Genomic DNA, 13,736 nt, shown 5'->3' with positions numbered 1-13,736 from the left:
TCAATCTAGTCAATAATGAAGCTAAAAATTGTTTCCGTGCACAAACGAGTCAAGAATGAAACTACAAGTTGATTTCAATTTCAAACAACCGAAAATGAAGCTAAAAGTAATTTTTAGTTTCAAACGAGTCTGGAATGAAGCTACAAGTTGTTTCCAACTTCAATCTAGTCAATAATAAAGCTACAAGTTGATTTCAAGCTCAAACGAATCAAGAATGAAACTACAAGTTGATTCAAATTTCAAACAACCAAAAATGAAACTATAAGTTGTTTTTAACTTCAAATGAGTCTTGAATAACCTGCAAGTTGTTTCCAACTTCAATCTAGTCAATAATGAAGCTCCAAGTGGTTTACAAGCTCAAACGAATCAAAAATAATACTACAATTTGATTCCAATTTCAAACAACCAAAAATGAAGCTACATGTTGTTTTCAATTTCAAACGTGTTTGGAATTAAACTACAACTTGTTTCCAACTTCAATCTAGTCAATAATGAAGCTAAAAGTTGTTTTCGGGCTCAAACGAGTCAAGAATGAAAGTACAAGTTGATTCGAATTTCAAAAAACCAAAAAAGAATCTACAAGTTGTTCAATCTAGTCAATAATGAAGCTAAAAATTGTTTCCGTGCACAAACGAGTCAAGAATGAAACTACAAGTTGATTCCAATTTCAAACAACCGAAAATGAAGCTACAAGTAATTTTCAGTTTCAAACGAGTCTAGAATGAAGCTACAAGTTGTTTCCAACTTCAATCTAGTCAATAATAAAGCTACAAGTTGTTTTCAAGCTCAAACGGGTCAAGATTGAAACTACAAGTTGATTCCAATTTCAAACAACCGGAAATGAAGCTACAAGTTGTTTTCAACTTCAAACGAGTCTTGAATGAAGCTACAAGTTGTTTCCAACCTTAATCTAGTCAATCATAAAGCTACAAGTTGTTTTCAAGCTCAATCGAGTCAAAAATAAAACTACAAGTTAATTCCAATTTAAAACAACCGAAAATGAAGCTACAAGTAATTTTCAGTTTCAAACGAGTCTGGAATGAAGCTACAAGTTGTTTCCAACTTCAATCTAGTCAATAATAAAGCTACAAGTTGTTTTCAAGCTCAAACGAGTCAAGAATGAAACTACAAGTTGATTCCAATTTCAAACAACCAAAAATGAAACTACAAGTTGTTTTCAACTTCAAATGAGTCTGGAATAAAGCTACAAGTTGTTTCCAACCTTAATCTAGTCAATCATAAAGCTACAAGTTGTTTTCAAGCTCAACCGAGTCAAAAATGAAACTACAAGTTAATTCCAATTTAAAACAACCGAAAATGAAGCTACAAGTAATTTTCAGTTTCAAACGAGTCTGGAATGAAGCTACAAGTTGTTTCCAACTTCAATCTAGTCAATAATAAAGCTACAAGTTGTTTTCAAGCTCAAACGAGTCAAGAATGAAACTACAAGTTGATTCCAATTTCAAACAACCAAAAATGAAACTACAAGTTGTTTTCAACTTCAAATGAGTCTGGAATTAAGCTGCAAGTTGTTTCCAACTTCAATCTAGTCAATAATGAAGCTCCAAGTGGTTTACAAGCTCAAACGATTCAAAAATAATACTACAATTTGATTCCAATTTCAAACAACCAAAAATGAATCTACAAGTTGTTTTCAATTTCAAACGAGTTTGGAATTAAACTACAACTTGTTTCCAACTTCAATCTGGTCAATAATGAAGCTACAAGATGTTTTCGGGCTCAACGAGTCAAGAATGAAAGTACAAGTTGATTCATATTTCAAACAACCAAAAATGAAGCTACAAGTTGTTTTCAACTTCAATCTAGTCAATAATGAAGCTAAAAATTGTTTCCATGCACAAACGAGTCAAGAATGAAACTACAAGTTGATTTCAATTTCAAACAACCGAAAATGAAGCTAAAAGTAATTTTTAGTTTCAAACGAGTCTGGAATGAAGCTACAAGTTGTTTCCAACTTCAATCTAGTCAATAATAAAGCTACAAGTTGATTTCAAGCTCAAACGAATCAAGAATGAAACTACAAGTTGATTCAAATTTCAAACAACCAAAAATGAAACTATAAGTTGTTTTTAACTTCAAATGAGTCTTGAATAACCTGCAAGTTGTTTCCAACTTCAATCTAGTCAATAATGAAGCTCCAAGTGGTTTACAAGCTCAAACGAATCAAAAATAATACTACAATTTGATTCCAATTTCAAACAACCAAAAATGAAGCTACATGTTGTTTTCAATTTCAAACGTGTTTGGAATTAAACTACAACTTGTTTCCAACTTCAATCTAGTCAATAATGAAGCTAAAAGTTGTTTTCGGGCTCAAACGAGTCAAGAATGAAAGTACAAGTTGATTCGAATTTCAAAAAACCAAAAAAGAATCTACAAGTTGTTCAATCTAGTCAATAATGAAGCTAAAAATTGTTTCCGTGCACAAACGAGTCAAGAATGAAACTACAAGTTGATTCCAATTTCAAACAACCGAAAATGAAGCTACAAGTAATTTTCAGTTTCAAACGAGTCTAGAATGAAGCTACAAGTTGTTTCCAACTTCAATCTAGTCAATAATAAAGCTACAAGTTGTTTTCAAGCTCAAACGGGTCAAGATTGAAACTACAAGTTGATTCCAATTTCAAACAACCGGAAATGAAGCTACAAGTTGTTTTCAACTTCAAACGAGTCTTGAATGAAGCTACAAGTTGTTTCCAACCTTAATCTAGTCAATCATAAAGCTACAAGTTGTTTTCAAGCTCAATCGAGTCAAAAATAAAACTACAAGTTAATTCCAATTTAAAACAACCGAAAATGAAGCTACAAGTAATTTTCAGTTTCAAACGAGTCTGGAATGAAGCTACAAGTTGTTTCCAACTTCAATCTAGTCAATAATAAAGCTACAAGTTGTTTTCAAGCTCAAACGAGTCAAGAATGAAACTACAAGTTGATTCCAATTTCAAACAACCAAAAATGAAACTACAAGTTGTTTTCAACTTCAAATGAGTCTGGAATAAAGCTACAAGTTGTTTCCAACCTTAATCTAGTCAATCATAAAGCTACAAGTTGTTTTCAAGCTCAACCGAGTCAAAAATGAAACTACAAGTTAATTCCAATTTAAAACAACCGAAAATGAAGCTACAAGTAATTTTCAGTTTCAAACGAGTCTGGAATGAAGCTACAAGTTGTTTCCAACTTCAATCTAGTCAATAATAAAGCTACAAGTTGTTTTCAAGCTCAAACGAGTCAAGAATGAAACTACAAGTTGATTCCAATTTCAAACAACCAAAAATGAAACTACAAGTTGTTTTCAACTTCAAATGAGTCTGGAATTAAGCTGCAAGTTGTTTCCAACTTCAATCTAGTCAATAATGAAGCTCCAAGTGGTTTACAAGCTCAAACGATTCAAAAATAATACTACAATTTGATTCCAATTTCAAACAACCAAAAATGAATCTACAAGTTGTTTTCAATTTCAAACGAGTTTGGAATTAAACTACAACTTGTTTCCAACTTCAATCTGGTCAATAATGAAGCTACAAGATGTTTTCGGGCTCAACGAGTCAAGAATGAAAGTACAAGTTGATTCATATTTCAAACAACCAAAAATGAAGCTACAAGTTGTTTTCAACTTCAATCTAGTCAATAATGAAGCTAAAAATTGTTTCCATGCACAAACGAGTCAAGAATGAAACTACAAGTTGATTTCAATTTCAAACAACCGAAAATGAAGCTAAAAGTAATTTTTAGTTTCAAACGAGTCTGGAATGAAGCTACAAGTTGTTTCCAACTTCAATCTAGTCAATAATAAAGCTACAAGTTGATTTCAAGCTCAAACGAATCAAGAATGAAACTACAAGTTGATTCAAATTTCAAACAACCAAAAATGAAACTATAAGTTGTTTTTAACTTCAAATGAGTCTTGAATAACCTGCAAGTTGTTTCCAACTTCAATCTAGTCAATAATGAAGCTCCAAGTGGTTTACAAGCTCAAACGAATCAAAAATAATACTACAATTTGATTCCAATTTCAAACAACCAAAAATGAAGCTACATGTTGTTTTCAATTTCAAACGTGTTTGGAATTAAACTACAACTTGTTTCCAACTTCAATCTAGTCAATAATGAAGCTAAAAGTTGTTTTCGGGCTCAAACGAGTCAAGAATGAAAGTACAAGTTGATTCGAATTTCAAAAAACCAAAAAAGAATCTACAAGTTGTTCAATCTAGTCAATAATGAAGCTAAAAATTGTTTCCGTGCACAAACGAGTCAAGAATGAAACTACAAGTTGATTCCAATTTCAAACAACCGAAAATGAAGCTACAAGTAATTTTCAGTTTCAAACGAGTCTAGAATGAAGCTACAAGTTGTTTCCAACTTCAATCTAGTCAATAATAAAGCTACAAGTTGTTTTCAAGCTCAAACGGGTCAAGATTGAAACTACAAGTTGATTCCAATTTCAAACAACCAGAAATGAAGCTACAAGTTGTTTTCAACTTCAAACGAGTCTTGAATGAAGCTACAAGTTGTTTCCAACCTTAATCTAGTCAATCATAAAGCTACAAGTTGTTTTCAAGCTCAATCGAGTCAAAAATAAAACTACAAGTTAATTCCAATTTAAAACAACCGAAAATGAAGCTACAAGTAATTTTCAGTTTCAAACGAGTCTGGAATGAAGCTACAAGTTGTTTCCAACTTCAATCTAGTCAATAATAAAGCTACAAGTTGTTTTCAAGCTCAAACGAGTCAAGAATGAAACTACAAGTTGATTCCAATTTCAAACAACCAAAAATGAAACTACAAGTTGTTTTCAACTTCAAATGAGTCTGGAATTAAGCTGCAAGTTGTTTCCAACTTCAATCTAGTCAATAATGAAGCTCCAAGTGGTTTACAATCTCAAACGATTCAAAAATAATACTACAATTTGATTCCAATTTCAAACAACCAAAAATGAATCTACAAGTTGTTTTCAATTTCAAACGAGTTTGGAATTAAACTACAACTTGTTTCCAACTTCAATCTGGTCAATAATGAAGCTACAAGTGTTAGGGTTATACTGAAATATTCGTTTGAAGTATATAACAATTATTTGAGAATCTTCAATGCATGTTTTCACATTGTCTGTATATTATATATTGTAGACAATCTAGTATCAAATGGGATAGCAGAAGATTAGATTGTCAGACTCCTTATATAATATAATAAAGGTTCACAGTCGAGGTGGTGTTAGACAAACCACTGGAACGACTGAAGTATTATTTGGAAATAGTTTATCTTGACTATTGAATAATACTTATATACTTTGTGTATATTGAACGGGATCAAAATAGTAGAATAATTGTTTCTTTAATTCTGACAATAAAGAACTAAGATTCTATGATGTTATTAATGCTTAAGTTCTTAATCCGGATATAGTGATTGACACTTGTATTTAATGCACATGCCTTGACTCATAAATTAAGTAATTTATTTTAAATTACGAATTTATGTATTGGGCAATGACATTATATACAGAGTGGGATATTGACTATAAAAGGAAACCGTGTCCGAAAAATATATTCGGGTGATGATGTCCTCTTGAAAGCTCATAAAGATAATTATGCTTTAGTCCTGCAGGCAGATTTGTTCTTGCATAATTATAAGGTTGAGTGGATGATCAAGGATAAAAGATATTGATTAAATTAATTGTCAGAAATTAATTTAATTAATGGACATGCGATATCTTAAACATGGGGAATTTATAAGCAATTAATATGGGAGCCGAATTAAATAATTAATTTACGGAATTAGGAAAGGTAGTGCAAATATTAGTTCTTTAGTGGATAGAATTAATATTTAATGACATTGGGCCTGGCCCGGAATGTCATTGGAAGGCCTGACCTAATGATCCATGATCCCTGCTGTAGCCTATATATATTCTCGTTCTCCTAAAGCTGAAAGACACACCAAAACGAATTAATCCTAGAGTCAGAGAGAGGCAGACGTTTTTCTCAAGGAGACAGCTAGGGTTTTGGGTTTTCGGAGCTTTAAGGAGAGGCACACCTTGGGAGATCGAAGGCCACACTTCGTCCAAGGAGAATCAAGGAATACAGTAGAAGACGTGGATTTGAATCGCTTGCGCCGTAGCGATTAAGGTTAATATACTGTTCGAACTTTTAATTAATATCATAAAACGCAGGACCAAGGTCCGATTGTTCCTACAATGGCATCAGAGCCAGGTTGCGGTTCTGCGATTTATGATATGTAGTCCATGTCATGATTATATATGCATGTATATAGTGATTCTGTGATGCAGGTCGTTGTCCACTATTATGGCCGTGTTTTAAGTATTCTGTTATGTTTGGATTCCACGTGGTTTATCGTGGCTGTTGTAAATCACGAGGGTTGATCGTGATAGTTTAATCTTGTAATTCAATTTGTAATTGTTTTAGATTATGATCTGATGTAATAGAATAGGCTGGTTCGCCTGTACAATTTGTATGTAATTGTTTGATCAACGGGGCTGCAAGAAACAGATATCTTCCGCTGCTGCGATCTGTTGCCGATGCTATTTCAGGTAACTTTTGCATACGATGTCCGATTTGGGCGCATAATACCTTTTCGGGGACGGCAGAACTAGACAGACAGGCTCCAAATTGACGTAGTCCATTTGGTGCAGTTTTTCAGGGCGTTCTGAGGCTGTTTAGGCCTCCAAACGGGCTCTCGAAGATTTTCGGAATTTTTCGAAGGATGATTTCGAAGCTGTTTTTCCGGGGCCATAATAGTGGATGTGTTTCATTATGTTTTACATAATTTCTGCCTTTTCTTGATTATTGCTACTATGTGTTTCTTGTCTGTGTTGTTATGCCATGTGATACTAACCCTTCGCATGCTAGAATGACATGGACATAGGGATGTTTTTAATTAATGCTTTAATCATGCTAGTATGCTGCCATGTTATGTGTTCTTTATGTTGCTATAACCATGATAGTATGCATGTGGACTTCGAAGAAATAACATAGGGCGATGCATCTAGATTAAAATCCTCAAAGTAAATTCTAAGTGGGAGAGGGAGTTAATATGGTATTAAATCCCATGATCTCCATCATTGTTTGTATGTAATTTAACATATAAGGCGAATATAAATTATGTATACGTCACCCATCGTGGCATGTAATTTATGGTGCCTAGAATGTTATAGATATTACTGGAACAAACTTCTTGAATTAATACGAATAGATACGAATTTTCTTTATCTCTGATTTGGGGCGATTTCTAAGGCTTATGGGTATTAAGTGAGACCGATGTGACTCCTCCACTGCCTAGAAGTCAAACCAGACACGAATATTGAATTGAAGTATTCTATTCGAGAAATATTGGAAGGTATACATGCCGCCCATCGTGGCGTACCAAGTTCCATAGGTTTCAGGTAATTTAAGATTTGATGATGGTATACACTTAGCTATGAAAAATAATATAGACCACCCCAACGTGGCTTATTGTTTAGTAATAGGACCGAAGTAACGTTTAAACAAATTTAGGTGGTATACATGTCACCCATCGTGACGTACCAGAAACTTATGGTGTTTAAACGTTAGTGCATTTAATTTTAATAATTGTTAGAGGAACCAATAGGACTTAATTTTTTATGCACCCTTGTTTATGTGTAATGTGATTTTTTCATGCATGATTCTCAGGATATAATGGGGTTTAATCCACTGTTCACCATACTTAAGGATAACAAACTTACCGGACCTAACTATATTGAATGGAAACGTAATTTGGACATTGTGTTGACTGCTGAGGAGTACAAGTTTTGCACTTATGAACCCAAGCCTGAGCAGTCCGCTGCTGATGCTTCTGATGAGGAGAAAGAGTATTATAAGCGGTGGACAAAGGCTGATGAGATGTCGCGATGTTACATTCTGGCAGCAATGTCGGGTGTTTTGCAGCATCAGCATCAGGCTATGGCCACTGCTTCGGATATACTCTTTAATCTCAAGGAACTTTTTGGAGATCAGAATAGGGCTGCTAGGCAAGTAGCCATGAAGGCTTTAATGAACACTCAGATGGCTGAAGGTACACCTGTAAGGGATCATGTTCTCAAGATGATGTCACATCTGAATGAGATAGAGATCCTTGGTGCAGAGCTTGACGGGGAAACCCAGATTGACATTGTCCTTATGAGCTTGCCCAAGAGTTTTGAGCAGTTCCGCTTGAATTACAACATGAACAAGAGGCAGTATAGTCTTGCGAAACTGCTGACAGAACTTCAGGCAGCTGAAGGATTATTTCGCCAGAGTGTTCAAGTGAATGTGGCTGAGAAAGGTTCTTCCTCTAAGCCGAAAGGCAATAAGAAGAAGAAAAAGGCTCAGACACAGCAAGCTGTGAAGGCAGTGGGGGTTCAAGGTGGTGTGAAAAAGCCTAAGGGGAAGTGCTACCGGTGCAAGCAGTCGGGTCACTGGAAAAAGGATTGTCCTCTTCCTAAGAAGACAAACAATACTGGTATGTCTCTTTCTCTAGTTACAGAAACATTTATAGCGGCTATATCTACGAGCACTTGGTGTGTAGATACTGGAGCCACTGATCATGTTTGTAACTCTATGCAGGGGTTCCAGCAATCCAGAATGCTTAGAGATGGCGAGATATACGTGTTCATGGGAGATGCTACGAAAGTAGCAGTAGTTGCAGTAGGAGTTATTCATTTATCTTTTGGTTCTGATAGGATTTTGGTTTTGAACAATTGTCTTTATGTACCTTCTTTTAGAAGGAATTTGATTTCGGTTTCTAAACTTGCTATGGATGGTTATAATGTTTGTTTGGATCGTAATGTTTCTATTATGATGAATAAACGGATTATATGTTCTGGTACATTGCAAGACAATTTGTATATAATTAATCCTAGTCAACCCGCACTGCAACTACAACATAGGGTATTGAACAACACATCTTCTACCTCTAATAAAAGAAAGGAACCTTCTAGTTTGAACCAAACATATCTTTGGCACTTGAGATTAGGTCATATTAACTTGAGGAGGATTCAAAGACTGGTAGTAGACGGGCCTTTAGGCTCATTGGCAGTGGAGCCATTTCCAGTTTGTGAATCCTGCTTGGAAGGTAAAATGACCAAAAGGCCTTTTAAGGCAAAGGGGAATAGAGCCAAAGAAGTGTTAGGATTGGTTCACTCTGATTTATGTGGACCTATGAATATCCAAGCAAGAGGTGGTTATGAGTATTTCGTCACTTTTATTGATGATTATTCTAGATATGGATACGTTTATTTGTTGCACCGTAAGTCTGAGTGCTTTGAGAAATTCAAAGAGTACAAAGCTAAAACGGAGAAGCGACATAATAAAAGTATCAAGTCACTACGATCTGATCGTGGTGGCGAATACTTGCTTGGGGAATTCAGGGAATATTTATCAGAGAATGGGATAGAATCCCAGTTGACTGCACCAGGCACACCCCAGCAGAACGGTGTAGCAGAGAGAAGGAACCGGACTCTTTTAGAGAGTGTTAGATCGATGATGAGTTATTCAGATTTACTCAAGTCCTTTTGGGGACATGCCTTAGAGACATCAGCTTATCTTCTGAACTTAGTACCTTCTAAGTCGGTTCCTAAAACCCCTTTAGAATTGTGGACCGGGGACAAACCGAGTCTGAGACACATTCGGATATGGGGTTGTCCAGCACATGTGCTGAACAAGAACGCGAATAAGCTAGAATCTCGTACTGAAGTAAAGCTGTTTGTAGGCTACCCCATGGGAACAAAAGGTTATTTATTTTATAGTCCTAAGGATCGGGATGTCACTGTTAGCACCAATGCAAGATTCTTAGAGGAAGACTATATAATGAATCACAAACCCATGAGTAGTATCGTTTTAGAGGAATTAGTGGGAGGGACGAATAATGAACCTGTAGTACAAGTAGAACAACCACAGCAGACTGTGCAACCGGTCACTAATACCGCACCAGTTCCTCGTCGTAGTGGGAGGGTTGTTCGACAGCCCGACAGATTCATGTTTTTGGGAGAGTCTTCGGACTTGGTCTCTGGTGAACATGATGATGATCCCCGGACATACGAAGAGGCAATACAGGACAAAGATGCAAGTCTTTGGCAAAAGGCAATGGATTCTGAGATGGAATCAATGTATTCTAATCAGGTCTGGGAGCTCGTGGAACCACCCAAAGGTGTAAAACCTATTGGATGTAAGTGGGTCTACAAGAAAAAGAGGGGATCAGACAAAAAGGTGAAAGCCTGGAAAGCAAGACTTGTTGCGAAAGGGTATACTCAGAAAGTAGGTATCGATTATGAGGAAACCTTTTCGCCAGTAGTCATGCTTAAGTCAATCCGTATTCTTTTATCTATAGAAGCTCATCTCGATTATGAGATTTGGCAAATGGATGTCAAGACAGCTTTCCTTAATGGAAATCTTGAGGAAACCATCTATATGCAGCAACCAGAGGGATTCATTAAAGAAGGCCAAGAGCATCTTGTTTGTAAGCTGAAGAGGTCTATTTATGGACTTAAACAAGCTTCTAGGTATTGGAACATTCGCTTTGATCAGGCAGTCCAGTCATATGGATTTGATCAATGTCCAAGCGAAGCATGCGTGTATAAGAGATGTGAGGGAAATGCAGTGGTTTTTCTAGTGCTTTATGTTGATGACATTTTACTCATTGGAAACAATGTTAAGATGTTGTCTTCAATAAAGGCATGGTTGTTCAAACAGTTTGAAATGAAGGACTTAGGTGAAGCAGCATACATCCTTGGGATCAAACTTATAAGGGATCGCAAGAAAAGGATGTTGGCTTTATCTCAGGAGCCCTACATAGATGACGTATTAGCTCGTTTTAACATGCAGGACTCCAAGAAGGGTAATTTACCCTTCAGACATGGAGTTACTCTATCAAAGAGGCAGTGTCCTTCGACACCTAAGGAGATAGAGAACATGAAGGCAGTTCCTTATGCTTCGGCATGTGGGAGCCTAATGTATGCAATGTTATGTACGAGGCCTGATATCTGTTTTGCCGTGGGCATGGTTAGCAGATACCAGTCGAACCCAGGACAAGAACATTGGAGTGCTGTAAAAGCAATACTCAAGTACCTGCGAAGGACTAAGGAGTATATGCTGGTTTACAAGTCCTCTGATTTAGTGCCTCTGGGATATACTGATTCGGATTTCCAGACAGATAAGGATAAGAGAAAGTCCACCTCGGGATGTGTTTTTACTTTGGGAGGTGGAGCCGTAATATGGAGGAGTGTGAAGCAGAAATGCATCGCGGACTCAACCATGGAAGCCGAATATGTGGCAGCCTCGGAGGCAGCCAAAGAGGCTATATGGTTCCGAAACTTCCTGCTGGATTTGGATGTGGTTCCTAATCTGCCACAGCAGATCACGATTTATTGTGATAACACTGGTGCTGTGGCGAATACCAAGGAACCGCGGGCCCATAAGGCAGCGAAACACATAGAGCGTAAGTATCACCTCATACGACAGTTCGTTAAGCGAGGACATATCATTGTGGCTGACATAGCATCGAAGGATAACCGGGCAGATCCTTTCACGAAGAGCTTACCAGCTAAGGCTTTTGAGGAGCACGTGGAAGCGATAGGAGTCAGATACTTTGCCACATAGTTATATATAGTTGGTAGTGGATTGCTTGTAATAGACACTGATATACTCAAAGAATATCTTGAGTATAAGTGGGAGATTGTTAGGGTTATACTGAAATATTCGTTTGAAGTATATAACAATTATTTGAGAATCTTCAATGCATGTTTTCACATTGTCTGTATATTATATATTGTAGACAATCTAGTATCAAATGGGATAGCAGAAGATTAGATTGTCAGACTCCTTATATAATATAATAAAGGTTCACAGTCGAGGTGGTGTTAGACAAACCACTGGAACGGCTGAAGTATTATTTGGAAATAGTTTATCTTGACTATTGAATAATACTTATATACTTTGTGTATATTGAACGGGATCAAAATAGTAGAATAATTGTTTCTTTAATTCTGACAATAAAGAACTAAGATTCTATGATGTTATTAATGCTTAAGTTCTTAATCCGGATATAGTGATTGACACTTGTATTTAATGCACATGCCTTGACTCATAAATTAAGTAATTTATTTTAAATTATGAATTTATGTATTGGGCAATGACATTATATACAGAGTGGGATATTGACTATAAAAGGAAACCGTGTCCGAAAAATATATTCGGGTGATGATGTCCTCTTGAAAGCTCATAAAGATAATTATGCTTTAGTCCTGCAGGCAGATTTGTTCTTGCATAATTATAAGGTTGAGTGGATGATCAAGGATAAAAGATATTGATTAAATTAATTGTCAGAAATTAATTTAATTAATGGACATGCGATATCTTAAACATGGGGAATTTATAAGCAATTAATATGGGAGCCGAATTAAATAATTAATTTACGGAATTAGGAAAGGTAGTGCAAATATTAGTTCTTTAGTGGATAGAATTAATATTTAATGACATTGGGCCTGGCCCGGAATGTCATTGGAAGGCCTGACCTAATGATCCATGATCCCTGCTGTAGCCAATATATATTCTCGTTCTCCTAAAGCTGAAAGACACACCAAAACGAATTAATCCTAGAGTCAGAGAGAGGCAGACGTTTTTCTCAAGGAGACAGCTAGGGATTTGGGTTTTCGGAGCTTTAAGGAGAGGCACACCTTGGGAGATCGAAGGCCACACTTCGTCCAAGGAGAATCAAGGAATACAGTAGAAGAAGTGGATTTGAATCGCTTGCGCCGTAGCGATTAAGGTTAATATACTGTTCGAACTTTTAATTAATATCATAAAACGCAGGACCAAGGTCCGATTGTTCCTACAACAAGATGTTTTCGGGCTCAACGAGTCAAGAATGAAAGTACAAGTTGATTCATATTTCAAACAACCAAAAATGAAGCTACAAGTTGTTTCCAACTTCAATCTAGTCAATAATGAAGCTAAAAATTGTTTCCGTGCACAAACGAGTCAAGAATGAAACTACAAGTTGATTTCAATTTCAAACAACCGAAAATGAAGCTAAAAGTAATTTTTAGTTTCAAACGAGTCTGGAATGAAGCTACAAGTTGTTTCCAACTTAAATCTAGTCAATAATAAAGCTACAAGTTGATTTCAAGCTCAAACGAATCAAGAATGAAACTACAAGTTGATTCCAATTTCAAACAACCAAAAATGAAACTATAAGTTGTTTTTAACTTCAAATGAGTCTGGAATAACCTGCAAGTTGTTTCCAACTTCAATCTAGTCAATAATGAAGCTCCAAGTGGTTTACAAGCTCAAACGAATCAAAAATAATACTACAATTTGATTCCAATTTCAAACAACCAAAAATGAAGCTACATGTTGTTTTCAATTTCAAACGTGTTTGGAATTAAACTACAACTTGTTTCCAACTTCAATCTAGTCAATAATGAAGCTAAAAGTTGTTTTCGGGCTCAAACGAGTCAAGAATGAAAGTACAAGTTGATTCGAATTTCAAAAAACCAAAAAAGAATCTACAAGTTGTTCAATCTAGTCAATAATGAAGCTAAAAATTGTTTCCGTGCACAAACGAGTCAAGAATGAAACTACAAGTTGATTCCAATTTCAAACAACCGAAAATGAAGCTACAAGTAATTTTCAGTTTCAAACGAGTCTAGAATGAAGCTACAAGTTGTTTCCAACTTCAATCTAGTCAATAATAAAGCTACAAGTTGTTTTCAA

Source organism: Daucus carota, chromosome 1 (genome assembly GCF_001625215.2).
Source record: "Daucus carota subsp. sativus chromosome 1, DH1 v3.0, whole genome shotgun sequence".
Lineage (NCBI taxonomy): Eukaryota > Viridiplantae > Streptophyta > Magnoliopsida > Apiales > Apiaceae > Daucus > Daucus carota.
The sequence above is the reverse complement of the archived record's forward strand: the minus strand, read 5'-3'. Positions refer to the sequence as shown.